We start from the raw sequence: 27,449 nt of genomic DNA on the forward strand, positions 1-27,449 counted from the left end.
AGTTTGCCTAGTTTCTTCTCTTCTTTTTTCTTTTTAATCCTGAAACTAAAATTTTGGACAGCAAAATGTCTGTCTGCAGTAATCCTGAGAGATACTGCTGTTACATCAAGCATTGCTGCTATGCTTATAACTAGCAATATCTTTAAATATCGTTTAAATATCACAAACCATGTGACTAGTATCCGAGCCACAGTTTTCTTTGTGATGGTGGAATATTATGCTCTGTCCTCACACCACCCATTATTAGACATTCTTAATGTTTTTTTCCTTTTTTTTTTTGTCTTGATACTTGGAGTTAGAAAATGAAGATAATAGTGGCCCCTTTAAAAGTTCCATGCACTCCCTCTGCCCTCTTCCTTTCTTAAATCATTACCATCACTGTGTAATCTGAGTGTTGGTTCCTTAGGCATGGTGAAGAAGAGAAGCTATTGAGACAGAGAGAAACACAGCTTCTCCATAGCCTGCCACCAACACATCCCAACCATTACTCACACCGAGTTCACCTTAGCTCTTTATGTATCTAATCTTAACACAGCTCCATTCAAAAGGACCTATTTACTACATGCACTGTAATTTTCTTATTTAAGATTATATCATCTCACAGAATGAGAGCTCTTTAGACTTAAAAGTTCTTTTGCTCCTTTTTTTTTGTTCAATAACATATCCAAAGTTCAAAGCAGAGCCTGGCTGGACATGGTAGTGCAGGCATGTGATCCCAGCACTTAAGAGATTAAGGCCCAGAAGATCACAGCCTGGACCACATTGTTGAGAGCCTGCCTGAAAAAAAAAGAGAAGAACACGAGGCTGGCACATAGGAACCCTTCCCTGTACACTTCTATTGTCACTGTTAGCAGTTTAGCATGCTGCTGTCCTGTGTATGTAGTACTTATGGAAAATCTGGGGTCAAGAGCCACGTGATGATTTATAAAAGATGACACATGAGCAAATTGGCAAGAAAAACCAGATCTTCTTATCACAGCCCAATTCTTTGCCTAACTCCCAACTCAATCTTGCCGCACTTTTATTATGCTATAAAACGAATAACTGTTTATGAGTTCATTCCCGGGCACATTATTGCTTTTATATCACATCAAAGAACTTGAGACAGGTAAAAGATATAGCCATATTGATCTCAGAAACTCAGCTTTTCTCCCTCCCTCATGGTATTCTGGATTGAGGCTCATTTTGAGAACTAGAGTTATTCCCTCACAGAAAGCTATCTCTAACAAGTCCACCTGCATATCCAGTCAGGACAACTCTGGCTACTCAAATCACAGACTTTTCAAATCAACCTTCTAAGTCAAGAACCCTTTGAGTTCCAACCCACCATCTCTTACTGAACCTTAGAGGTTATAAAAGGTCACATTGTTGTGATGTCTTTAGCTCCGGGTACTCAATGTGCCCCAAGGAACCTGAGAAGGTGTGGGAAGAAGCCTGGGTAAGGAAGTCTATCTGGCAATCAGCAATCAGGCCTGAGGTTAATGGAATCTGATAGAATTTGGATGCCATCTGAAATAGATAGTATCAACCTGAGAAGCCAGAAGATGTGCAAGTGAATAGGTTGGGTTTCTCTTATTGAAAAGAGTGATTCCTTGACTGTCAAGAGAACATGTTCACTTGAGCACACCACAACAAAGCAAACCTTTAAGTCCTCATGCTATTTCTTCATTCTTCCAATACGGGAAATGTCATTTTTATTAGAAGATGGGAAGAAAGATTACTCTGAGAATACCAGACTATTCTTTTGCCACATATTCCCAAGGCTACTGGTCAAAGGTAGAGGACTTGACAGAGTAGATCAGGGGCATTGTACCCATGTTCTTGGCTTAACTAGTACCAGGCTATATTGAAAGATGGATACAGGATACTAGCACAACAGAGACTACAACTTCTCATAAAGCTCTGTAACACCTTCACACAGACCCTGATTATGTACATTAAAGCATGCAGAGTCATTGTAGCAGAGATTCTCATCATCTCTTCTTCATGAATGAGAAAGCTTACATAAAAGACATCCATGACACCCAGGACACATAACTGGAAAATTACAGAGTCCATATCCAACATCTTTCAGTTACTTCTCTAATCTTGCCACTCCTCTCCTCTATTCTGCCTCCTGCCTTCAGGAATATTCCACCAGGATATCTGAGAGCATCTCCTGTATATACCTTCTACCAGAGTGTCACCTTCCCTCATCCTCTTCCTTTCTTCCTGTCTTATTTCAAAACTCCCTTTCTTCTGGTCAGCAATTCTAGACACCTCAGAGGAACACTTGTTCAATCACCTTCCTTGCTGCACTTTTTAAACCTGATACTGGGTTTCCGTGGTTCAAATGCCAAAACCGTTTGCTCTTCCCTGCTGTCTCTGTCCCCTTTTTGACACAGGCCTTCATTTGTCCCTGTTGTGACATAATGCTCAATGATTGGATGTATTCGCCACATCATTGTGGAGCCTGGTGCTGAGCAAAAGACGCCTTAGACCTTGCTTTCTTGATATCCTGCCCTTCAATGGAGGAATAAGCAAATCATTGTTCCAATAGATATAGAAAGGCAACCACCTACAAAGGCATATTTCTAAGCCATAGCTATGATCACACTGTACCCAGGGCTCTAGCACACTCCTAGTGTGTACATGGTTGAAAACAATTTAAGCCCATTGGCCTGCTGTACATGGCCCTTCATGCTCTGACTCCAAACACCAGATTAGGTTACAGGTTGCTGCAACCTCATTTCTCCCCATCTCTCACTCGGTTAACTCATCCTATGACTAAGCCATATCTGATAGATATGTTTATGATTTCATTCTATCCCAGAAACAGCTCTGCCTCTTTATTCATCCCCATCTGCCTTAAGCAAACTTTTTTCAAAAGTGTTGTCATTCTCCTTGATATTCAAATTAGTGTTCATTGCTTAAGTAGACCTTCCCATTGCTGGGTTATAATGAATTACTCTCAGTGTGTTTCCCACACCACTGGTATAACAGCCCTCTTGTTATGGTTACTTCCTATCCTTTCTGCCCTACCCCTAACCACCAAGACTGTGAATCTCTTATGAGCAGAGATCATTTTAATCAATAAAGGTTTGATTTATGTTTTGTTCATTACACACTGTCAAATCTTAACTAGGTAATAGAGAACATAAGCATATCAAGATATATATTTCCTTTGGCCATGAGTACAGAATTGCTCAAAGCTATTCTTCTCATCTCAATTTCATTTCAAGAAAGTGTCCTTCCTGTTTTTGTTCTTTCAAAAATCATAGTCAGGTGTTTCCAAGGCCTTCGTATCTTGATATTGCAACATATGTCTTATCTATAAAAAATGTCTCCCACAGCCTGTTTCCTAGACAGTTGGAACAAGGACAAGTTGATTATAAAGTGGCTACACCTCTCCTCCAAAAAAAATAGAAACGAAAGAAAAGTTGCTTGGGGGAAGGCTTTGATCTTGAAGTAGACTCAGTCTAGATGGAGTTTCTATGCAAACGCAGCATGTATTAAAATTATTTCCAACCAATTTACAGCATAAAGTATAAAGATGAATGGTAAAGGGAGTTGAAGGATTGTAAGAGCCAGAGGTGAAGGAGGTCTGGGGTGAAACAGTCTTCTGGACATGACAGGCCCAGCTTACCTGAATATAGCAATGGCTACAGTTCTCTAAATCCTGAACAAGATCTAGCCAGCCAGCATTACATCATGAAAGGGGAAAGGTTCACAAGTTCCCACCCTACCTGAGAAGCTAATGACAGTGCTGGAAGAGGAGAGTCACTTTTTAATGGGTACAACCCTTGATGGGTGAACCATAATGTATGGATATAGCACTGACTGGACTCAGTGGACTTTAAAACAAAGAAAACAAGAACCTAAAGTTGTGTGTGAATGGGAATGTAAGAATGTGACAAGTAGATCTGGAAAAGGTTATATAGGAAGAAATAGGTGAATATGACCAAAATACATTATATATACACACATATATACATATATGTGTGTATATATGTATATACATATATGTATATATGTGCATATGCAAATGTATGTGTGCATGTGTACATATATTTACATTTGCATATACATATATACATGCATGTGCACATATATGTGTATATGTGTGTATATGTATGTATACATATATGTGTATATATATGAAAGTCTGAAAGAATTAATAAAATGTACATTTTGGGGGGTAACTTTGCTCTTTTTTATTTATTAATTTTTTATTTATTTATTTATTTATTTTAATATTTTTTATTATGTATTTTCCTCAATTACATTTCCAATGCTATCCCAAAAGTCCCCCATACCCCCCCACTCCCCTACCCACCCATTCCCACTTTATGGCCCTGGCGTTCCCCTGTACTGGAGTATATAAAGTTTGCCTGTCCAATGGGCCTCTCTTTCCAGTGATGGCCAACTAGGCCATCTTTTGATACATATGCAGCTAGAGTCAAGAGCTCCAGGGTACTGGTTAGTTCATAATGTTGTTGCACCTATAGGGTTGCAGATCTCTTTAGCTTCTTGGATACTTTCTCTAGCTCCTCCATTGGGAGCCCTGTGATCCATCCAATAGCTGACTGTGAGCATCCACTTCTGTGTTTGCTAGGCCCCGGCCTAGTCTCATAAGAGACAGCTATATCAGGGTCCTTTCAGCAAAATCTTGCTAGTGTATGCAATGGTGTCATTGTTTGGAGGCTAATTATGGGATGGATCCCTGGATATGGCAGTCTCTAGATGGTCCATCCTTTGTCTCAGCTCCAAACTTTGTCTCTGTAACTCCTTCCATGGGTGATTGTTTCCAGTTCTAAGAAGGGGTAAAGTGTCCACACTTTGGTCTTCATGCTTCTTCAGTTTCATGAGTTTTGCAAATTGTCTCTTATATCTCGAGTATACTAAGTTTCTGGGCTAATATCCACTTATCAGTGAGTACGTATCATTTGAGTTCTTTTGTGATTGGGTTACCTCACTCAGGATGATGCCCTCCAGGTCCAACCATTTGAATAGGAATTTCATAAATTCATTCCTTTTAATAGCTGAGTAGTACTCCATTGTATAAATGTACCACATTTTTTGTATCCATTCCTCTATTGAGGGGCATCTGGGTTCTTTCCAGCTTCTGGCTATTATAAATAAGGCTGCTATGAACATAGTGGAGCATGTGTCCTTCTTACCAGTTGGGACATCTTCTGGATATATGCCCAGGAGAGGTATTGCTGGATCCTCCGGTAGTACTATGTCCAATTTTCTGAGTAACTGCCAGACTGATTTCCAGAGTGGTTGTACAAGCTTGCAATCCCACCAGCAAGGGAGGAGTGTTCCTCTCTCTCCACATCCTCGCCAGCATCTGCTGTCACCTGAATTTTTGATCTTAGCCATTCTGACTGGTGTGAGATAGAATCTCAGGGTTGTTTTGATTTGCATTTCTCTGATGATTAAGGATGCTGAACATTTTTTCAGGTGCTTCTCTGCCATTCGGTATTCCTCAGGTGAGAATTCTTTGTTTAGCTCTGAGCCCCATTTTTTAATGGGGTTATTTGATTTTCTGGAGTCTACCTTCTTGAGTTTTTTATATATATTGGATATTAGTCCCCTATCTGATTTAGGATAGGTAAAGATCCTTTCCCAATCTGTTGGTGGCCTTTTTGTCTTATTGACGGTGTCTTTTGCCTTGCAGATGCTTTGCAGTTTCCTGAGATCCCATTTGTCAATTCTTGATCTTACAGCACAAGCCATTGCTGTTCTGTTCAGGAATTTTTCCCCTGTGCCCATATCTTCAAGGCTTTTCCCCACTTTCTCCTCTATAAGTTTCAGTGTCTCTGGTTTTATGTGGAGTTCCTTGATCCAAAATTTGACCTTAGTACAAGGAGATACAAATGGATCGATTCGCATTCTTCTACATGATAACCACGAGTTGTGCCAGCACCATTTGTTGAAAATGCTGTCTTTCTTCCACTGGATGGTTTTAGCTCCCTTGTCGAAGATCAAGTGACCATGGGTGTGTGGGTTCATTTCTGGGTCTTCAATTCTATTCCATTGGTCTACTTGTCTGTCACTATACCAGTACCATTCAGTTTTTATCACAATTGCTCTGTAGTAAAGCTTTAGGTCAGGCATGGTGATTCCACCAGAGGTTCTTTTATCCTTGAGAAGAGTTTTTGCTATCCTAGGTTTTTTTCTTATTCCATTTTAATTTGCAGATTGCTCTTTCTAATTCATTGAAGAATTGAGTTGGAATTTTGATGGGGATTGCATTGAATCTGTAGATTGCTTTTGGCAAGATAGCCAAAATGTACATTTTTAAAAGAATAATAAAAATTAAGAATAGTTGCAAAACTAATTTTATAACATTATAACAAGTAGTGATTAATTAAAAATAGTGATTAACTAAAAATAGACTCCTCTGGAAACTTCCTAAGAATATACACTTAAGGGCCTAGACAGTGTTCAGATCTGACACTAAAATGAAGCTTTCATATGGGCTATGAAATTGGATATCACACAACTTAGCAGCCATAGAAACCACAAAATAGAGAACTACAATCAGATTGTTTATATTGATAAAAATAATGTACAAGCAGCTTTATAAAATCAATAGTGCACCCAAATTGCTGAGAGATCACATGAATAGCCATTGTCTCCATCCCTGAAGGAATGGTATGTCAGCCGACAGACATGGATTTACACAGCTTTCGGCCTAGAATTCCAAAGCTCATCCCTCCATCTCTGAGCAACCTCAACTCTTTGCCAAGATGCTAAACCAGCTTTATAACTTTCAACATATACAATAACTTTAAAACAATTAATAAGATCATTCAGAGAGGAAACTCAGAGAACAATGTTACCTACTTTATCCACTATTCTATGTTACCCCAAACAGTGGCTTTCACAACTTTTTTAGTATGTCTCACAATGTTTAAGGTGAAGGCAATATTCAGTAGAAAAGCCTTTCAGCTGTACACAACTTCACATGTAGTTCCCAGGTGGTACCATGCTAATACCATAGCTGCCTCAAGATACCCCAAAATCATTATTGTTGACTTGGCAGAGATCAATGGAAGCCATGACTCTCTATGTATTCTTGGGGCTTCTCCACATGGTCTCTTCAACAGGGTAGTTGGACTTCTAGTGAGAAATGAGAGTTCCATCCCTCATCTAGCCTGAGGGTATGGCCTCTCAGCACCATTCCATTATTCACTGGTCAAACCAGTTAGAAGCCAGTGTGCAATCAACAGAGGGGAACTAAAGCTGGACCTCTGCCTGAGAAGGTAACAAAGGTATTTACTGTTTTAAAATCTATCCAAAGGTGTTAACAAAATTACCATGCATATTTGACATAAGATTTCTACTTTCCAATTAGAACCTAAGTGGAACAGATCATTTGTGCTTTGTGAGTTCCTTTAGTTAGAAAACCCTTGCTTATTGTGATAGCACTATGATGCCTTTTGAGAAAAACCAAGAAGAAATAGACAGCACAGACTTGCCCCTCCAGGAATTTGCATCCAGATATTTGTACAAGACAAACATGTAGCAAGGAACTATACTCATGAAACAACAACATGAAACAATATGCATATCATAGACGAGTGCGTGCACACACACACACACACACACACACACACACCTGCAGGGTTCAGACAAACAAGAGACAGTGAGGGAAGCTGGCCTGAGTTCTGTGGGTAGTGTAAGGGAGCTATGGATCCCATAAGAGGAACCTCTTAAGGACAGATTTTCTCGGTTCTGGGCTATTATTGGTGATGTGGAGCAAGAATCCCACTACTGCTAATTTTCTGAGAAGTAGCATCTTCCCAGTTCTTAGTCATTTAAGTTTGTCCCACTGTCACTAGTTTCTGCCTCTGAGATGAACTGCATGTGTTTTAGGGTTCATGAACACAGGAAGGTGGTCAGTCTAGAGCAGCATGATTTAAAACGTAGGCTAACAAGAGTCCTCCCTCAGTGTCCATCAGTGGATGAATGGTTAAAATACATGGTGTGTACTTCTGCTACAACAACTACAACTATTCAGCATTTGAAATAGCATACATGGAACTGGAGAATGTCATACTAAGTAGAATAAGCCAAGTCCAAAAGGATGAATTCCACCCAGCCTCACTTGGGTGTGAAATCTTATCTGATTCAAGACATAGAAAAGTGATTACCAAAGACTTAGAGAAAGGGAAGGAAGAGTGATGGTGGAAAGGCATCGTTAGTCGAGAGGAAGGGGAACTGTTGGATGGCATGGAGGCCATAGTAAACAATGGGCTATAGATGAGCTTACAGCGTAGATTCTAAAGTTTTCACCACAAAGGCATGTGGAAAGTAATTGACATATGAATTAACTTACTTTCCTCATTCCACAAAGTATACATATATCTAAGTACCATATTGCACTCCAGAAAGTTTATTTGCTAGCTAAAAATTAAAATAATATTTAAAAGTGTAGGTCAAATCCCTGTAAGTCTGTGAAATATTTATTTCTGATCTACCATAGGATAAAAATTGAAAAAAAAATACACCCTAAGGATATGTGTTTAGGTTCTCATAGCAACTTAATATTGAACCTGTCCTTGGATCGCATGTTTTCTGAACACAGACCAATAAAGAACCTTGCAGAACCTGACCTATGAACCAGACGTGGCACAACTATGTGTCAGTTGTGACTAGTAAGATTACATATAACCGGGCTGGTGAGATGGCTCAGTGGGTAAGAGCACCTTACTGCTCTTCCGAAGGTCCAGAGTTCAAATCCCAGCAACCACATGGTGGCTCACAACCATCTGTAACAAGATCTGACTCCCTCTTCTGGAGTGTCTGAAGACAGCTACAGTGTACTTACATATAATAAATAAATAAATTAAAAAAAAAAAGATTACATATAACCACGCGGTGAAATAGAACCCTATGTTTAGGCCCATGGAGAACTTAGTCAAACAGTGGACAATGAGGGTAGGTATGAGGGTACCAAAAGCACAGCATGACCAAAAGTCAGAGTCAGGAAGTCTCCAGCAACAATCAGTCCAGAGCTTAGTTCTGAAGCAGAGTATGGTTGTGCAGATGTGTGTTATGATTCACATGGGCCTCAGATACAGACTCAGGGGCTTGGATTTACCCATAAGAAGTAGGAAGTCATAAGTGGCTCCCAACTGTAGATAGGCTTCAGCATTAACTCTCTAGACTTGACTTCTGCATGATCTCTTTTTCCATTCAAGACCTGGTTCAGGTTCCAGCCTCTTTAGAATCTTTTTGTCCTGCTAATATTTTATACTATTTTTATATTTTATACTATTAATTGCATGGCTTTCCTCCCAAACATTTCAGCCATATGGCAGACAAAAATGTCCCCAGCTAGGTCTTGCTCTCCCTCTGCAGCACAGTCCTTTGCCCAGGATGATATGAATTTGGTATGAATTGGTGGGCAATATAGGGCCACTTTTGAGGAGTTCTGATATGGTAAAGGGGTTTGAGGTAGACTACAGCACCCCTTTCTGGTGGCACACAAACGTGATCCCAGTACTTGGGAGGTAGAGACAGAAGGATCAGGAGTTCACGATTAGCCTTGGTTGCATAGACAATTTAGGATCATCCCGGGCTACATGAAACACTGTGTAAGGAAATACTAAAGGAGGAAGAAGGAGAGAAAGAATAGATTACAGCAGAAAGTGGGATTGTTAGAGATGAAATGGGAACTAGAGAAAGAGCTTAAGAGAGGAATGTTGACCACAGACAGGCAAAAGCTACGGGAGAGTCTGCTTAGTGGATGGTTGTTGACATATGCACATCACACACCGCGTCATGTCAGCCATGTTAAATCTTGCATCACAGTGACACATCACGAATACTTCATCCAGAAATAGTGAGAATAAGCTTCAAGAGTTGAGTTTTCTAGATTGTTGAAACTTACTCCTTTAAAACCCCAAATAAATCTCTCATAATTCTATCATTATGCACATTAATTCTACTATAATTTCTAGCTCATATTCTTTACAATCTGGTGAGCCTGTGCAAACTGAACACAGACTATCCCTATTTATTCCTAGTTGTCCAAATGACTATCACCTACTACTAGGTGGCACTGCCTGTTGTTCCTAGGCATTTCTGTCCTGCTACTTTGCGTCACAAAACTGCTGAATGAAGAAGAAATGATTGTACTTAAAATCATGACAACTGTTTCCTTTGTACTTTTCCAGATTCTTAAAGTTTTCTCACTAACGCATCTACTGCCAGCGTTAGGTTGGGTTTTATCAGAGGTCTGCACACTGATTTGTAAAGAAGCAGACAGTAACTTCAAGCTTAAGAGCCAAAGTTTCTGTACCAATATTTAACTCTTCCATTGTAATTTAAAAGTGGCTGTAGGCAATACTTAAACAGATGCATGCAGCTGTGTTTCAATAAAACTTTACTTCCAATGCATATGGTGTGCCAGACTTGTCCTTCAGATGCTAGGGTTTTCCAATAGCAGTCTTAGATTATTGAAATTGCCAGAACTGAAATTTTGAAGTAAAGGGATTTGACTATTAGTTAACTTTATAATAGAAATAAGAAACATATTCTCCCATGTAGAGAAATTGAATTCATCTGACTTGATTGTAGTATTTAAATGTTTTTAAAAAGGATCCAGAGAAATTAACCTCTTAACCTCTTATCTGAGGTCTGACCCTGTCTGACCTCTGTCTTCCCCTTTCCCATTGTTCTTTGTCCTACTCTTTGTCCTGGTCTGTTACTACAAGGTCTTGTCTTCAGGAAATGAGCAGCGTCATTAGCCAGCCAGTCATGGGGGAGAATTATAAATTTATGAGTATTGTACCTTTAAAGCAATGAAACAACTGTTGTTTGCATGGAATTCTATGCTAAGTAAATTTCAATTAGTCTCCCCACTTCCTTATTTCCAAATGAAACAAAACAAGTCTGTAATCTTCCATATACATCACATCCTGTATATATGCACAATGTATTTCTGAGATTTTTTTTTAAAAAGGTATATCTCTTTAGCTTCAGTTTTCACCAAAGATGAAAAGCTTGACCATGTTAAATCTTTTAATAGATAGATAGATAGATAGATAGATAGATAGATAGATAGATAGATAGATAGATATTGGTTTTTTGAGACAGGGTTTCTCTATATAGCCCTTCTCTGTTCTGGAACTCACTCTGTAGACCAGGCTGGCCTTGAACTCAGAAATTCACCTGCCTCTGCTTCCCAAGTGCTAGGATTAAAGGCATGTACCACTACTGCCCGGCAAGATGTAGTGTAGTTATTTTATGTGTGTGCATTTGCTTGGATTTATGCATGTGCACTATGTGCGGGCACTGCCCACAGAGGCCAGAGAGGGCATTATACCCCACAGAATTATACCCCATAGAAGTGGAGTTACAGATGATTGGGAGATGCCTCTGTGGGTTCTGGGAAGCAAACTTAGGTCCTCTGGAAGAGTAGCAAGTGCTCTTAAGCACTCAGTAATCTCTCCAGCCCTAAACTCTACATTTGTTTGCTTAGTTGGTTTATTGGTTGTTGTTGTTGTTGTTTGTTTTGTTTTGTTTTGTTTTGTTTTGTTTTGTTTTGTTTTTGCACTGGGGCCGGGGTGTGGATTTCATTGTGTAACCCTGGCTGTCCTAGAACTTGTTCTGTAGATCAGGCTGACCTTGAGCTCCAAGATCCGCTCTGCCTCCATGGTGCCAGTATTAAAGGCCTGTGCCACCACACCTGGCCAGAACGCAGATGCCATTCAAAGACTAATTACATAAGTGCAACCAGAAGATATTTCTGTGAGCACCAATGGTTCTTTCTTTCCTCTGTCCTCTCCTATGTAAGGCTTCATTACATGCTAAGGCTTTTTAGCTAGCTTTCTCTTTGTTGCTGTTTTGGTGTTTTGTTTGTTTGTTTGTTTTAACATTTTGTTCATTCCTTCTTTGATAGTTTGAGACATTTAGACAGTGGACTTTAGTCGTTTTCACATGCCACCCCCATTCTCCTTCTTATCCCCTTCCCACTGAAATCCTTTCTTTCATTCCAGCAACTTCCTTCTACATTCGTATTTTTGTTTTGTTTTGTTTTGTTTTCTTTGTGTGGTTGTCTTGCAGTTTGTTTTGTTGTTGTTGTTTGTTTGTTTGTTTGTTTTTCTCATATGATCCACTGAGTTCATTAAGGTTGCTCCCCTGAGCAATGGGGAAAGATTAGGTACTAAACCATAGGCTACTTTTCAGTGGCTACACCACTGAAGGAAATGACACCCTTCACCCCCGGTAACCGTTAGCTGCCACTGAAGTCCCTCAGGAAAAGGTTGGACATTATGACCCTCTTGACCATCCTTGGTTAATGCAGGCACACTGAATCTTGTGCAGGCAACCACAGCATCACGGAGTCTTATGCTACATTGTGGGGGCCAGAAACCAATGTCAAGTGTCTTCCCTATTGCTTTTTCTACTGTGTTATAGCTTTGGGGACAGAGTCTTACTGAACTTGAGCCTGACCAGTTGGCTACACAAGCTGACCACCAGGCTCCAACAACCCACCTGCCTTTGACCTGTGATGGCAAACCTATAGCTACAAACATACACCACAGTGACCAGCCTTTATATGAGTGCTGTGGCTACCAACTCAGGTTATCATCCCTGCATCACAGACACAGCTTCCAAGCTCCAGCCTCTAAGTTCTTACAGTTCCCCACTCTGTACAATAAGTCCTGCCCTAGTCACTCCAGTGTGCAAAGTAATTGTGCAAAGGGTTCACTTCAGGAAGAAGAGGATTTGAGTTCACTTCTGGGTTCTGCTTGTTAAAATTCTAAAACAAGTCTTGCTCAAAGCAAGTTGGAAAATTAACAAGGTAGTGGCTTTTTGGTTGTTGTTATCTAATTTCTACATAACACACTGCACCAAATCTCAGAGGCTCCAAACATGAATTATTCTTCGGGCATATTGTTGAAAACCGGGAAAGGCTTAATAAGAACCTCTTATCTTCTATTCCCTGTCCCATTATCTGGGGCAGAGGATCCACAACCCAGACGAGCTGCCCAACTGGTGAGCAGTGAATCTGGTTGCTCAATGTGGGTGTCAGTTGGGGCACTCAGCTTCCCTCCGTGTGGGCCTCTGCACGTACCTTCTGGGCTTATTGATTGCATACGGCTATGCTTGAAGGGAAACAATTTCCCATTCCTCCCGGGAAGTAAGGCTAGAACCTTACCATCTCTGCCGTATTCTGTTGACAGATCTCAGGACAGGCTTGGCCCAGGTTCAAAAGGTCCCTTTCAGTGAGTGGGGAGCAACAGCATAGAACTTGCAACCAATGAGTCCAGTCATGGTTTTACAGCTCCTACAATATGAATTTTACTCCAAAACAAAACAGATTAAAATCCAATATTTTTATCTCTTTTCTAAAAGTGGAGTCCAGCCACAGTGCCCTCTTTTTTCCCCTCAGAATGAATGAGTTTAGACATAGGAGCTTTTTTAAAATTAATTAATTAATTAATCTATGTATGTAAGTACACTGTTGCTGTCTTCAGACACACCAGAAGAGAGCATCAAATCCCATTACAGATGGTTGTAAGCCACCATATAGTTGCTGGGAATCGAACTCAGGACCTCTGGAAGATCAGTCAGTGCTCTTAACTACTGAGCCATCTCTCCATTCCCAGTACCCTCTTTTGATCCTCACGATAGTCTCACTCTTTATGAAAAGAGAAGGGACCTGAGATTTGTTGGCTGTCCATTGGTCACAAGACCCATGAGAAGCAAACTCTCATTTAATATTCTCCAGTGCTTTTGAGATGCAGTCTTTCCATAATTCTAACATTTCTAAATTGTACATTTTACAGTCTATGACAACTGGAGGTCATGTGGCAGTCTTGCATGTAAGTATTTGGCTGTGATTGTTCATATTTTTATCACCTCGCCCAAGTTTAATTGCTATTTAAAACAGCTTCTGAAATAGTACACTATAATTTGGCACTGAAACAAAAATGTATCTTGTAAGCCAAAAGTCATGAAGCAGTGCCATCCACGAGGCACATTTCGACACTGAAGGTATAACCACTATTTTATAGGTTTTTGCAAAGTAGCAATATGAGCTTTGCACTCTGAAAGAAATACGTAATAAATAAATGAAGGTGTGTCGAGTTTTATTACTGAAATACATGCAGAGGGATTACCTATCACATGTGAAGCCGGTACCTAAAGGCAGAGAAACTTCGAGATTTGTTCAGAAGAGATGACAGAAAGCAAGAAGCAATAGAAGGCTTTTATTGTTGCCTGTGCAGGACTATCAAAGCATTCTGTCATAGCTTAATTGGTCCTGGGGTTTTGTTATTCTGTCTTATTGGTATGTTTTTATACGCAGCCTGGGTGGTACGCTGGCTGGTTTTTATGTCAACTTGATACAAACTAGAGCCACCTGAGAGAAAGGAGCCTCAATTGAGAACGTGCATCCATTCAGTTAAAGTCTAGGCAAGCCTGAAGGGCATTTCCTTAATTAGTGATGGATGTGGAAGGGCCCAGGCCATTGTGGATGGTGCAATCCCTCAGCTGTGGCCTGGGTTCTATAGCAAAGCAAGCTGAGCAAACCATGGGGAGTAAGCCAGGAAGCAGCACCCCTTCATGGCTTCTGCATCAGCTCCTGCCTCCTGGTTCCTTTCCCTGCTTAAGTTCCTGTCGTGACTTCCCTCGGTGATGGGCAGTTACCTAGAAGTATAAGTGAAATAAACCCTTTTTATCTCACCTTGATTTTGATCAAGATGTCTTTTCCCTGTAGTAAAAGCCCTGACAAAGACAGATGGGATGAAATATGGTGAGAGAGAGAGAGCGAGAGGGAGCAAGAGAGCGAGCACAAAATGTCTGAATTCTTTACAAAGTGGGAAGCTATTGTTGCCTTCAGTCTCCCAGGTGATGCTTTTCAGGTGTAAAGCAGCCTAGCTTGGTTCTGGAAAGATATGATGCTGCCAGGTGTTAGACCCAAGCCTTGTATCTCCACCAAACCTCAACCACACGTACAAAACGTCTTTACAATGTCTCAAAAGCAAACTCTTTAAGGGTAGCTAATGAAAAATGCTTATTTGTATACACAGATTTTATTTTATAGAATATGAGTTTTTTTAATTAAGAATTTTCTTCATTTACATTTCCAATGCTATCCCAAAAGTCCCCCATACCCTCCCCCACCCCACTTACCTACCCACCCACTCCCACTTCTTAGCCCTGGCATTCCCCTGTACTGAGGCATATAAAGATAAAGTTTGCAAGACCAATGGGCCTCTCTTTCCACTGATGGCTGACTAGGCCATCTTCTGATACATATGCAGCTAGAGACACGAGCTCCAGGGGGTACTGGTTAGTTCATATTGTTGTTCCACCTATAGGGTTGCAGACCCCTTTAGCTCCTTGGGTACTTTCTCTAGCTCCTCCATTGGGGGCCCTGTGTTCCATCCAATAGCTGACTGTGAGCATCCACTTATATGTTTGCTAGGCCCCGGCCTAGCCTCACAAGAGACAGCTATATCAGGGTTCTTTCAGCAAAATCTTGCTAGTGTAAGCAATGGTGTCAGCATTTGGAGGCTGATTATAGGATGGATCCCCAGGTATGGCAGTCTCTAGATGGTCCATCCTTTTGTCTCAGCTCCAAACGTTGTCTCTGTAACTCCTTCCATGGGTGTTTTGTTCCCAATTCTAAGAAGGGGCAAAGTGTCCATACTTTGGTCTTCATTCTTCTTGAATTTCATGTGTTTTGCAAATTGTATCTTATATCTTGGGTATTTTAAGTTTCAGGACTAATATCCACTTATCAGTGAGTACATATTATGTGAGTTCTTTTGTGATTGGGTTACCTCACTCAGGATGATGCCCTCCAGGTCCATCCATTTGCCTAGGAATTTCATAAATTCGTTATTTTTATTAGCTGAGTAGCACTTCATTGTGTAAATGTACCACATTTTCTGTATCCATTCCTCTGTTGAGGGGCATCTGGGTTCTTTCCAGCTTCTGGCTATTATAAATAAGGCTGCTATGAACATAGTGGAGCATGTGTCCTTCTTACCAGTTGGAACATCTTCTGGACATATGCCCAGGAGAGGTATTGTGGGATCCTCCGGTAGTACTATGTCCAATTTTCTGAGGAACCGCCAGACTGATTTCCAGAGTGGTTGTACAAGCTTGCAATCCCACCAACAATGGAGGAGTGTTCCTCTTTCCCCACATCCTCGCCAGCATCTGCTGTCACCTGAATTTTTGATCTTAGCCATTCTGACTGGTATGAGGTGGAATCTCAGGGTTATTTTGATTTGCATTTCCCTGATGATTAAGGATGCTGAACATTTTTTCAGGTGCTTCTCTGCCATTCGGTATTCCTCAGGTGAGAATTCTTTGTTTAGCTCTGAGCCCCATTTTTAATGGGGTTATTTGATTTTCTGGAGTCCACCTTCTTGAGTTCTTTACATATATTGGATATTAGTGCCCTATCTGATTTAGGATAGGTAAAGATCCTTTCCCAATCTGTTGGTGGCCTTTTTGTCTTATTGACAGTGTCTTTTGCCTTACAGAAGCTTTGCAATTTTTAAGGGCCACATAATACCAAGTTAATCAGTCACTGTGCTGAAATGGGAAAGTACCCAAGGAGCTGAAGGGAACTGCAACCCTGTGGGTGGAACAACATTATGAACTAACCAGTACCCCAGAGCTGTTGACTCTAGCTGCATATGTATCAAAAGATGGCCTAGTAGGTCATCACTGGAAAGAGAGGCCCATGGGACTTGCAAACTTTGTGTGCCCCAGTACAGGGGAATGCCAGGGCCAAAATGTGGGAGTGGGTGGGTAGGGGAGTGGGGGGGGGAGTGTATTGGGGCCTTTTTGGATAGCATTGGAAATGTAAATGAGGAAAATACCTAATAAAAAAATTAATTCAAAAAAAATAAACTATAAAAAAAATGAAATGGGAATAATTTAAATTACTAATGTGTGGCGGTGCTTGAGGGCAGGAGTAGATTTGGGGAAGGTTTCCCTAACTGTCATTTTAAGATAGTACATGAAGCATTCCTTGGCATCTTGCAGAAGTAAGTCATAGTTTTACCCTGTATTGGTCATTGAGTGCTAAGTGTGCCAGGGGTTTCCTATCCTTTCCCTTGCCTGCGCCAGTGCCATGTAGGGAAAGCACAGGCAGCAGCAAAGGTCAGCTTCCCTAATCTTTACTACCATGGCCAAGGTAGGAGCAGAGTCCCCAGACTGTCTCTGCTATAACATGAGGATTCCGTCACTTCTTACATGGTCCTTTTCAGATGTACCATGTTCACGTGTCGAAAAGACTATACTATGTAACTAGGGCTGGAACTTAGATGTGTACAATACAGTACCCTTCTCCTTGGAGTTTCTTTAACTAGAAGAGCTATTTGGCAGAATTCCTTATCATAACTGTAAACATCAATGAGTATACCTCAACTTCCTCATGCCTCAGGAATCTTGCCCTTACTTATGTACAGGACATTGTACGTCATGGACTCAGTGTGAATGTGTCTCAGTGCACCAAGAACTGCCTGAGGATAAGAGAAAGGGTTATGTGACATTCCTTTTTCATGTATCCAGTGTTTAGTATGGTACCTGAGATGGCAATCAAGAAATGACATTAAGGCTATAAGAAGTAGTACATGACTCAGTCCCAGCCTTGTGAAGCAGAGACAGTAGACTCATGAGTTCAAGCACAGCCTATGCTATATAGAAAAATTGTAGGAAGGACAGAAAGAAGGGAGAAAACCGTGTTGGAGGGCATGGAGCTCAATGGTCAGTTGCACTGTGGATGAAAATAAAGTTTATTCTATCTATTCATTCAACAGAATGAATAGGTGTACAGAGTTCCAGAGCAGATCAAGGAGGCTTTAGCAAGAATATGTGACATCTTCTTGGCTATAAACAGATTATCTCAGCTGTCCTTGTAAGAAAGGTAAAACTAGGCAGAGAAGCATAGAAGGAAGCAGAGGTTGGCATTTAACCAACTTCTCTATGATGTATTGTGGTGAAGGCCAAGTAAAGATGTTGAGGTATTCTGGGCTGGAGAGATCACTCAGTGGTCCAGAGTTCTTACATCGCTTCTGCAGGATCTGAGTTCAGTACCCAGCACTCATGTCAGACAGCTCATACCCACCTATAACGAATTCCAGTCCATGTGACCTCCATACATATACTGGTACAGCCGTACATGTCATATGTTTATAGGTGACTTCTTGGGATTCAATAATATATCAGGAGTCTTGTCCCTAGAAAAATTGATTCTCCCACTCAGAAACCACTGGTTGCCTGTAGCCAACTCTTCATTCAGTGGTGAAACCTTGTGAAATACCCCAACCCCCATCAACAATGACATGACTGGTGTGGTCATCTGCAAATTTTGTTTACACAAAATATTGTTGAGATTTCATGAGTGTACCATCCCTGTACTGTCCAGAATACACTATCTCATGACTGGTACCCTGGTCCTCTCGCTCTTACCATCTTCTTGCCCCACTCTTCAGTGGTGTTCCCTGAGCCTTAGGCATACAAGATTTATTGTAGATGCACCAACTTGAGATGCGCTCCCCAGAGTATTTTATTCTTTGCATTTTGACCAGGTGTTCATCTCTATAGTAAGATGCTCTGCTTTGAGCAGAACAGGAAGATGGTCCAGGCAGCTTCCCATTAGGAAATTATACTTAGGCTTAACAAGTACATGTACGGTGGGTTACCATATGTGCTTAAGCACAGCACTGAGAAGGAAGAATCAGGTGGACCTTTGGGAGTTAAGGCCAGCCTGTTCACATAATGAGTTCCAGGCCAGTCAGAGCTATAATATAGAGTAAGACCCCATCTTGGACCAAAGAGTGCTATCCTGGAGCCGCAAAGATGGGTCAGCCACTAAGCACACACTCATCTTCCAGTTCAGTGTTCAGCACCAACACAAGCTGGATCACAACCACTTGTCACACCAGCTCTAAGCACTCCAATGCCCTTCTGGGGCTTTTGTAGGATTTACACTCATGGACACACACACAAATACACCAGGTCTTGTCTGCAATGCTGACCACATTCCTGTGGAAGAAATGCAGTACGTACCCATCTCCAGAATACCACTGCCCACTCCATACCAGCACCATACAAGTAGTACCAATGCACCCCAGCTTCTCTGTGCAAGAGTTCTCCCATTTTGAAGTAGAGCAGATTATCATATCAACCACCAAGCTATGAGGAGGCTTCAAAGGACCCATGTGAACCCCATTTTCGCATGACAGTGTGCCACAAATGTGAGCTGCTGTTATCCCTTCTCTTCTGTGTTCCCTGATTCCCTCATCAAAACAGAGATAATAATAGTAGTTCCCCACCACCACCTCATTTCCTTGGGGCCCTGACAGGCTGAAATGCAATTAAATGTGTGAAAACACTTTGGAAGTTAAACACTGCATGGTAAGGTGGGACAAGGGCCGCTCGCTGCCTATCCTTAGCAGAAAGCTGGTCCCAATTGCCTGGCGCCCAAGTCAGGGAGCTTGAATCTCTGAACTGCTGGCTGCAGGTGTGTGCATGGGAGTAGCTTCTCTGGATGCAGAACGTCAAGGTGAAGGCCTTTGCATTTGACTGGTCCAAGATTATGTAAAGATGGCAAAGAGACATCTAAGTGGGAAATAAATAAGGTTTAAACCCTGCAGCCTCGCAAATCGATGAAATTTCAAACGTCATACTTTTGGACATCTGGGCTCTATTACCTGAAACCCCATTAAAGCTTCAGCTTCATTAATTCTGCGTGGAAACTGGGAAATTGCAAGATCCTGCCGATGGCCACCAGCCAGTTCAAGCAATTAATCACAAAAGTCCCCAAGTAGGTTTGTACTTCAGGCCAAGTGGATTCTTTGAGGGGAAACAGTGTACACAAAAGAAAGTGCCCAATCCACACAGTCTCATAGCAACACACTTTGTAGCTCTGCCCACACAGAGAAATTATCTGTTATCATTAAGACGTCCAAGCCTCATAACTTTTTCCTCAATGGAAATTAATACTCACTATAGTCCAGGGAACATCTCCAAATCTCGTTAACTGTAACACAGACTATAACCTGCTGATTCCAGTATAGACAAACCAAGCCCAGCCCTTTCCTCACCCACAGTGAGTTGTCATGGGGGGGAGAGGGAAGCTTGGGGTCAGTTTGAGCAGAGTGCCTTTTTTTGTTTCCCCATTCTGGTCTGCCTCCACTACTTACATCTGCCCATTGTGTCCAGGTCCCAAAATCAAAGGCCACAGCACAGTAACTTTGGATCCTGGCTTCAGAATTCTGCCAGAGAGACTCCAAGCTGGAACAGCTCATAACAAAGGTTCTATTTCCCCTTAGGTTTCTTGTTTGGTTTTGCCGAGTCCAAGGGGTTTGAGTAAATCTTCTACACTTCAGCATGTTTATAAAGTTGTCCTTAATTACCATTTTGTATATATAGGGATTCTGGGACTGTGTAGGGAAGCAGAGCGGAAGCTTCAGGCCACACTGAAGAGAACAGGCAGGAGGCAGGTGTCACAAGAAGAAAGCTACTGTATGAGTGAAAGCAGAGGGTGTTCCTTTTGCTGGATCACTTTCTTTTCTGAAGCCAGCTTGCTCAATCTCTGTCTTCATTTTCTCCTCTACACTGTAGTAGCAAGTACTTTTATTTACATGTGGACATGCAAATATAAATGAAGTTAAAAATTAAAGCTAGAACTATTTTCCATAAGCTGGAGAGACAGACGGCATGGAGCGTTAAGAGCACTTGCTTCAAATGTGAAAACCTGAGTTCAAATCCCAAGCACCACCATAAAAAGCCAGGCAGGGCACTCACCTACCTCCAATGCTCTAACCACCAATGCTACAGAATGTGGAGCCAGGCAGATCTCTGAGGCTACCTGGACAGACAGACAGTCTAGCCAGTGAGCTAGGTTCAGTCAGAGTCTTGCTGACTTAAAGAAATAAAATGGAAAGTAATAGAGTAGGATACCAGACATCCTCATGTACCCTCCACAGAAGTGCAGGGGTATATGCATCTGCATACACTCATACTATCAGGTATACTATACACACCACCACCATCACTAACACACACACATACACACACACACATACACAATGAACTCTTCACACTTCACTGTGCTCAGTGAACACATACAGCTAATGGCTACTGTATTCCAACAGTTAGAACACTTCAGTCACACACACACACACACACACACACACACACACACACACAAAGCTCAAGCTGCCAGTGAGTTCTACGGCAGGAGGTTGGGAGCCCTCAGACCTTGCTAGAGTGTGGTCCATGTATTAGTAACACTGAGTGGTCCATGTCTTCCTGACACAGGTATCATCCTAGAGAGCTTGTAGAATTCCATGATCAGCAATATGCCATCCTGTGATTCATCACAGATTGAAAGAGAGCACTCGCTACGGTTACCCTCGGCTTTAAGAGTGTGCGCTGATGTTCATCATTGGCTGTCACCTCTGTTTGTTTGCTTCTAGCTTGCATAGCACTGTTCCCTGGAGAGGCTCTTCTAGGCCCTGTTGAGACTACGCACTGAAAGGCGAATCACTAAGCAGCCTTGGAGACTCCCATAGAAGGGTGCTTCTCTCTTTCTCTTGAAAAAGCTTCAGGCACTGGAGAAAAAAAAAGTTTTTTTTAATCATTCCTTTTCTAAAGAAGAGAAATCTTAGGTAAGGGTGCTTTTCTGTAAAAGGCCGTGTTGGATTGGCCAACAGGGAACTCTTGACATTAAGTAAAGTGAAATAGTGCAAACAGGCGGAGAAGAATAGAGGAGCGAATGACAGAAAAAACGCAAGCAGGGAAAAAAGGAAAACCTGAGTTTTCTCAGACAGTTGGCAAGCAGGCAAGCAAGTTGTAAGCTGGGTTACAGAAGCCCGGGGAGAGAAGCCAGGAGATAAACTAGGAAGCGATCCCCCAGGATGTTCCCGGCCAGCTGGCTGATGTTGTAGAAGGGAGTTGCAACAGCCACTGGGATTGAACTTCAAAGTATATTCCTGTGCTCTCTCTTTGATTCATTGTTGCTACTACCACTGGACTGAGTTTTTCTATGGAAGGTTCGGTGGGCTTTTAGCATGGCTGTCAGAGTGCACTGACTTGAGACACTTACCTCTCTGACCAGTGCAAAGGATGGAATCACTGAGGTTAGCCCAGACTAATTGGCTGTACCGATGGCATCCCTGCTGAGAACAGCTGGCTGGATGGTCCTTTCTCCCAGAAGTGCATCATTTCATATTTGTGTGGTACAAGATGATCATCGGCAGCTCTCAGCTGGTATCTGGTTCACTACAGCTGTGCATCAGAGGAGAGTGTTGCTATTCTAGGGGAAGTCATTTCTAAAGACCCAAGGCAATAGATATCCTAAATGCTCATAGACTTTTAGATCGCTACATATAGTGAAACCCCTATCCCACTTCTCAATAGAGAGGAAGAGTGGGCAATCCACCCCAGCTCCTTCCACTCATACATGAAGGAACTGCTAACTTTGCTCATGAAGCTGTCTTCATATTTTCATATGAAAATTCATTCTCTCCTTCTACAAACACATCAAAAGCAACTTTGATATCTCCCACATTTTCCCCCAGGACACAGAAAGAGACAAGAGATGCTTTTTCCCTGAAGAAATTTAAGAGTCATAACAGTTTTCAGAAAGGCAGACTAGACATAATATCAGCCCCTAAAACATGATCAGAAATTCAAATCCATGGTCCTACTCTAAAAGTATTGAATCCAATCCCTCCTATTTGGAGCACAGAAATATGTCCCAAGTTCCCTGAAAGACTTCTACACAACATGAAGTACTTACCTAGGGACAGATATGTTATCAATTGATGCTAGTACATGACACAACAGGTATGAATATAGCGTCATCATATGGATTCGAAACCCCACAAGCCCTATACCATCAAAGCAGTGTAGAACAAACACATCATCCAGTGTCCAAAGGAATATGTGCATGCAGAAGTCTGCAGGAAGCATGAGGTATTAGAAGGATGTGGCATGTCTGGGTCCCTGGGACATTGCATAAGTTAGATAGCTCGCACGATTCTCAAAGCCTACTCTTGCCTGCCCTATTCTACAACCCAGCATTGGATTGCTGCTTTGTATTATATCCAGGATTCTTGTTATTTTGTTATATGAAAAAAAAAAAAACAAACCCAAAGCTATAAACCACATTTTCCCACAGCCTATACCACTTTTCTCTGTCTGAAGGACAAATAACTGCTCTTTAAATACTGGGGGAAAGACGTGGGTGTTTCATGGTCTACTGCCAAACTGGCTTCATGAGCATTACTGTAGCTCTTGTTAAACATATAGCTTTCCAATCTTCCCACTGGACATTCGGAACCAGAGGGAGAGAACTAGACAAAGCAAAAAAATTAGAGAGCTCCCTGAGGTGAGTCTCACGCAGGCAAGTTGGAAGACCTGGGGTGCAAATGTCAGCTTTTAAACCCTGGAAGCAGCAGACACAATTTAACCTGCGTGACTCAAGAGCTGATTTCGGAAAGGTTTGGTTCAGGTTTGTTTTTCCGTGGTCAGACTTGTAAATTTAGGGGATAAAGCAGTGGGTGTGGATCAATGATTAAAGGACTCACTGCTAAAGCGTGAGGACCAGAATCGAGGTAAAGCAGGAGAATGGGTGCACATCTTTAATTCCAGAGCTACTCCGACATGATGGGGAACGCAGAAAAGACAGTCCCCAGAAATTTGGCAGGGAGCTAGCCAGACAGTGCAACCATGGACTGCCCAACCAAGGTGAGAGTCAAGGACTGCCCATTAACTCACACAGCACACACACCATGGCTTATGAGCACTAACCATTCACATAAACACAGTCTCCTCTCTCTCTCTCTCTCTCTCTCACACACACACACACACACACACACACACACACATACATGGAGAGAGAGAAAGCAAAAGAGAGAGATTTTGAAAATTCCTTTTAAAAATAAAAATTAATAGCATACTTTTAGTGACACAGTAATTTTGTACATCTATGGGGATACACTGTGATAATCTGAAATGAACACAGAATAATCGAAGCAAGGTAACTAGAATTAGGTGCAGTGACTCCTCAGCCAAATAGTACTGAGTAACAACCAGTTCTACATGTAGTACGAGAGTATAAGAACAAGGCCAGTGTTTTCCCACCCTGCCATGGTCTCACCTTTGCCCTCCTGCCCAGAACAGAGGGAAAAAGAACCGCCCATGCAACTTGATATTTTCAAATATGGGAGAGTTTCCTCCACACCTGAATCCTTCAGAACCCCCCAGAGTCCATGAGGACTGCAGAGTCAGGCAGCAGAAACCCTCTTCCTCTTACCATATCAAGAGCCAGTCAAATTCTAATAGGAAAAGAGAAACTATTGAGTACAGGAATTTGACATGGTGGCAAAAATCCTTCCATCCTGTGTAAGTGTTTATTTCCTATGTAACACTTCTGGAAAAAGCAAGCACCTAAGCATGTCTTAGGCAAATCAAGGGATAGCCTGGCCTAAAGACCACAGCCAGGCCTGGGTCACTTATTTCTATTCCCCTGGCTTTTTTTTCATCTGTAGAATGAAGTTAGCATCCCCATTTACCTTGGTTGCTGCAAAGTAGACCTTGTCCTGAGTGTAATGCTGGGCACACCATGAGTACCTGGCTACTGATACCTTTTACTGATATTGTCATGTCATTTGTAAACTGTATTACTCAAAGATTTCCATGGAAACAAAATACCATCAAATGACATATGTGTGTGTCTATGTGTGTGTGTATGATTTGATGATATATGTGTGTATATATATGCACATATGTGTGTATATATATATATATACATATATATATATATACAAACACATATATTAGACACAGACTTAGTTTAGGAACAGACTTAGTTTAATCATAGAAACTACAAAGTCTCAACATCTATAAGCTTGAGAAACAAAATTATAGTTGCGCTCTGAGTCTGTATCCAAAGGCAGAAGACAACCAGTGTCCTAGCAACAGCCAACAGAAACATGAGTTAATCTGTTACTCAGTCCTTTGCCTGTTCAAGTTTGAGGCCTGTGCACATTATGGAGGGCCATCAGCTTTTCCTAACTTGCCAATGCAAACAGTCATCTCTCACATAAATATCTTTATAGAGACACTAGAATAATGGCTAACTACATATGTGGACACCCTGAAGCTCAGTTTGAGTTGACACAAAAAGCTAACCTTCACAGCATGATGGCTTCCACTTTTCTAGGACACATGAGAAGTTGGTGGATATATATATATATATATATATATAGAGGGTAAAATCTTAAAACTGATTCTTTAATCATATTCTCAGCGAGGGGGTACCCTTTAGTTTCTTGTGGACAAGAGTGGTAGAAATGGAACCAGTACCCCCAAAACCACATACCTGATAGCAAAGCTTAGCTTTAAGGTTACATACATCACCTTTTGTCCTCTCCTTATGGTGTAACTTCTTCCAAACGTACCAATTAATTGAGCGAACCTGTCCAAATTATCCAACCTTGATTTTTCTAATGGCATGCCTGTGAGGGCTCTAGAAGTTAGGAATGATTTGGTTTTAAAGGTTTTGATTGCATTGAATATAAAAATCAAATAAGATGAGAAAATGATGGCTGGAAGAGGGGTTTGAAATTCACCTCCTTTCCTGTGCAGACAAGCAGCCCTCTTAGGTTGGTTTTTATCTTGACCTATTTTGAGAGTGATATATTTGGCTCACAACCAAGAATAGAAAATAAGCAAAGATCTGTGTCTGCTAAAGCAACCTTGGCACATTTGACATTTCAAGCTGGAGAAATCTTTCTTGGGGAACGAACTCTACGCATTCTGAGGTGTTTAGCAGTGTCTTGACCTCCACTCGCTAGATGGTAGTAGTAACCTCCATGAGTAATGACTGGAAATGTCTTCCACACAGTGCCAGTTGTCCCTCATGGAACAAAACCTGTACTCATTTGAGAACCATTACAGCCAAGCTATGAAAGACTATAAACTGTTAAAAGAGAAATGAGCTACCTTTCTGTGGGTAAAACACTTCTACAGCACCCCATAGCTAGGATTTGTGTTTAATGAAAACTCGTTTACACAACACAATTACATGTTTCTCTCCTCTATTCCTATTGGGGTTAGAGATTATTTTTTCCTAACATGCAGTCCATCTTACAGTCAGTGGTTAGAGCAGATCTGGTTTCTGGCCTCAGCCCTATGCATTCTACCCACAGGGCAGTGACAAACTCATGTACCTGCCCTCCTCTCTCAGGTGATTATGGAGAGCCCTGAAATGGGACTGGTGTTCCAGCCAATGATTGTCTATAAAATCTTAGTAACCCACAGTGCTTGCTCAGTAAATCTTATACCTGCTTACTGGCTGTTATTTTGGGCAACTGCAGCACTAACTCACACCTGATACAAATTACAAAAACATATCCAGATGCAATTCAGGCCCACCCCACCCCCAAAGACCTCTAACTTAACTTGCCTGAAAAACACATTCTTTCATGAAGACATGTCCTTTTTTTTCTGAATAGAAGACTTTCCCGGGGAGAAGTCTTGTTTGTTCCTTTCCCATCATGAGATGTGGACTTACCTGACATCTTTCCTCTGAACATGCCCAGCCTTCTTCCTTTGTTGCTGGGGTGAGAGGAGGTAACCCTGAACACTTAACTCCAAAAATCTGTTCCCGAGCCTTCTGCCAAGTTGCCTGTTGCCTGCCAGGCAAGTCACGGCCTGCCTTTGAAGTGTCAGAACCTCCCTTTATCAGGCAACTGTCTGAATGTCTGCTCTAATCTGGAGGAGAGTGGAACCAGAGTAGAGGGACTGTGGCCTGGAAGGTGGCAGGAGAGTGCAAAGGCCTGACATATGGGCATTCTGTTTCTTTTCCTAGCCTTTGAACATGGAGATATTTGTGTCTCTGATTTTCAATGGAACTTTCGGAACTTTGACAATAATAAAACAGTAGGCCCTCATCAGTTCTTTTTTACTTGCTAAGCATGGTGTCACATGCCTTTCCTATGAGCTCATTTTGTCATCAAGGCAACCCAGTGAGGTGGGGAGTGCATTATCTATTTTAAAAATGAAGCAACAACTAAGTTTTGGGAAAAAAAGATTTGTGGTTTTTACATCACATAGCTGGTCTATGATGAGCCTGGGAAGTGAGCAGAGATCAGCCAGAACCCATGTACTGACCAATGCTCTCAATCGCTGGGTTTGAGAGCTCCGATATTTATCCCATACTCTGGACTAAATGCAATTGAGTCCAAGTGTGCAAACTCAATTGCTAGATTTTAAAAAAATGAGTCTTCATCAACATCATATCCATCAAAATTTTACAATTATACATTAAGCACTTACTATATATCTGATACTACATAATGTTTAAATAAAACTCAGAGAAGATATGGCAGCATCCTCAAAAGGCCTCAGGAGGAGGCTGAGGTATTGCTTAGTGGTAAGATGCTTGGTAGGCACATACAAGT

The 27,449-nt window shown here is 41.5% G+C and overlaps 1 protein-coding gene and 1 long non-coding RNA gene across 3 annotated transcripts in view; one reads left to right on the top strand and one right to left on the bottom strand.

Annotated features, from left to right (window-relative positions):
* Samd12 (sterile alpha motif domain containing 12) overlaps nucleotides 1-27,449 on the top strand; it is a 454,418-nt gene that overhangs the window by 414,257 nt on the left and 12,712 nt on the right. The gene's annotated exons all lie outside the window — the stretch shown is intronic.
* Nucleotides 20,697-26,587, bottom strand: LOC115029404 (uncharacterized). Its single transcript, XR_003834960.2, has 3 exons — nucleotides 26,561-26,587; nucleotides 22,085-22,266; nucleotides 20,697-21,590 (listed from the first exon to the last, which is right to left on the bottom strand). It is a non-coding gene; the product is annotated as an uncharacterized LOC115029404 (long non-coding RNA).

This window comes from Mus caroli, unplaced genomic scaffold, assembly GCF_978045245.1.
Source record: "Mus caroli unplaced genomic scaffold, Mus_caroli_1 scaffold_16, whole genome shotgun sequence".
Classification (NCBI taxonomy): Eukaryota; Metazoa; Chordata; class Mammalia; order Rodentia; family Muridae; genus Mus; species Mus caroli.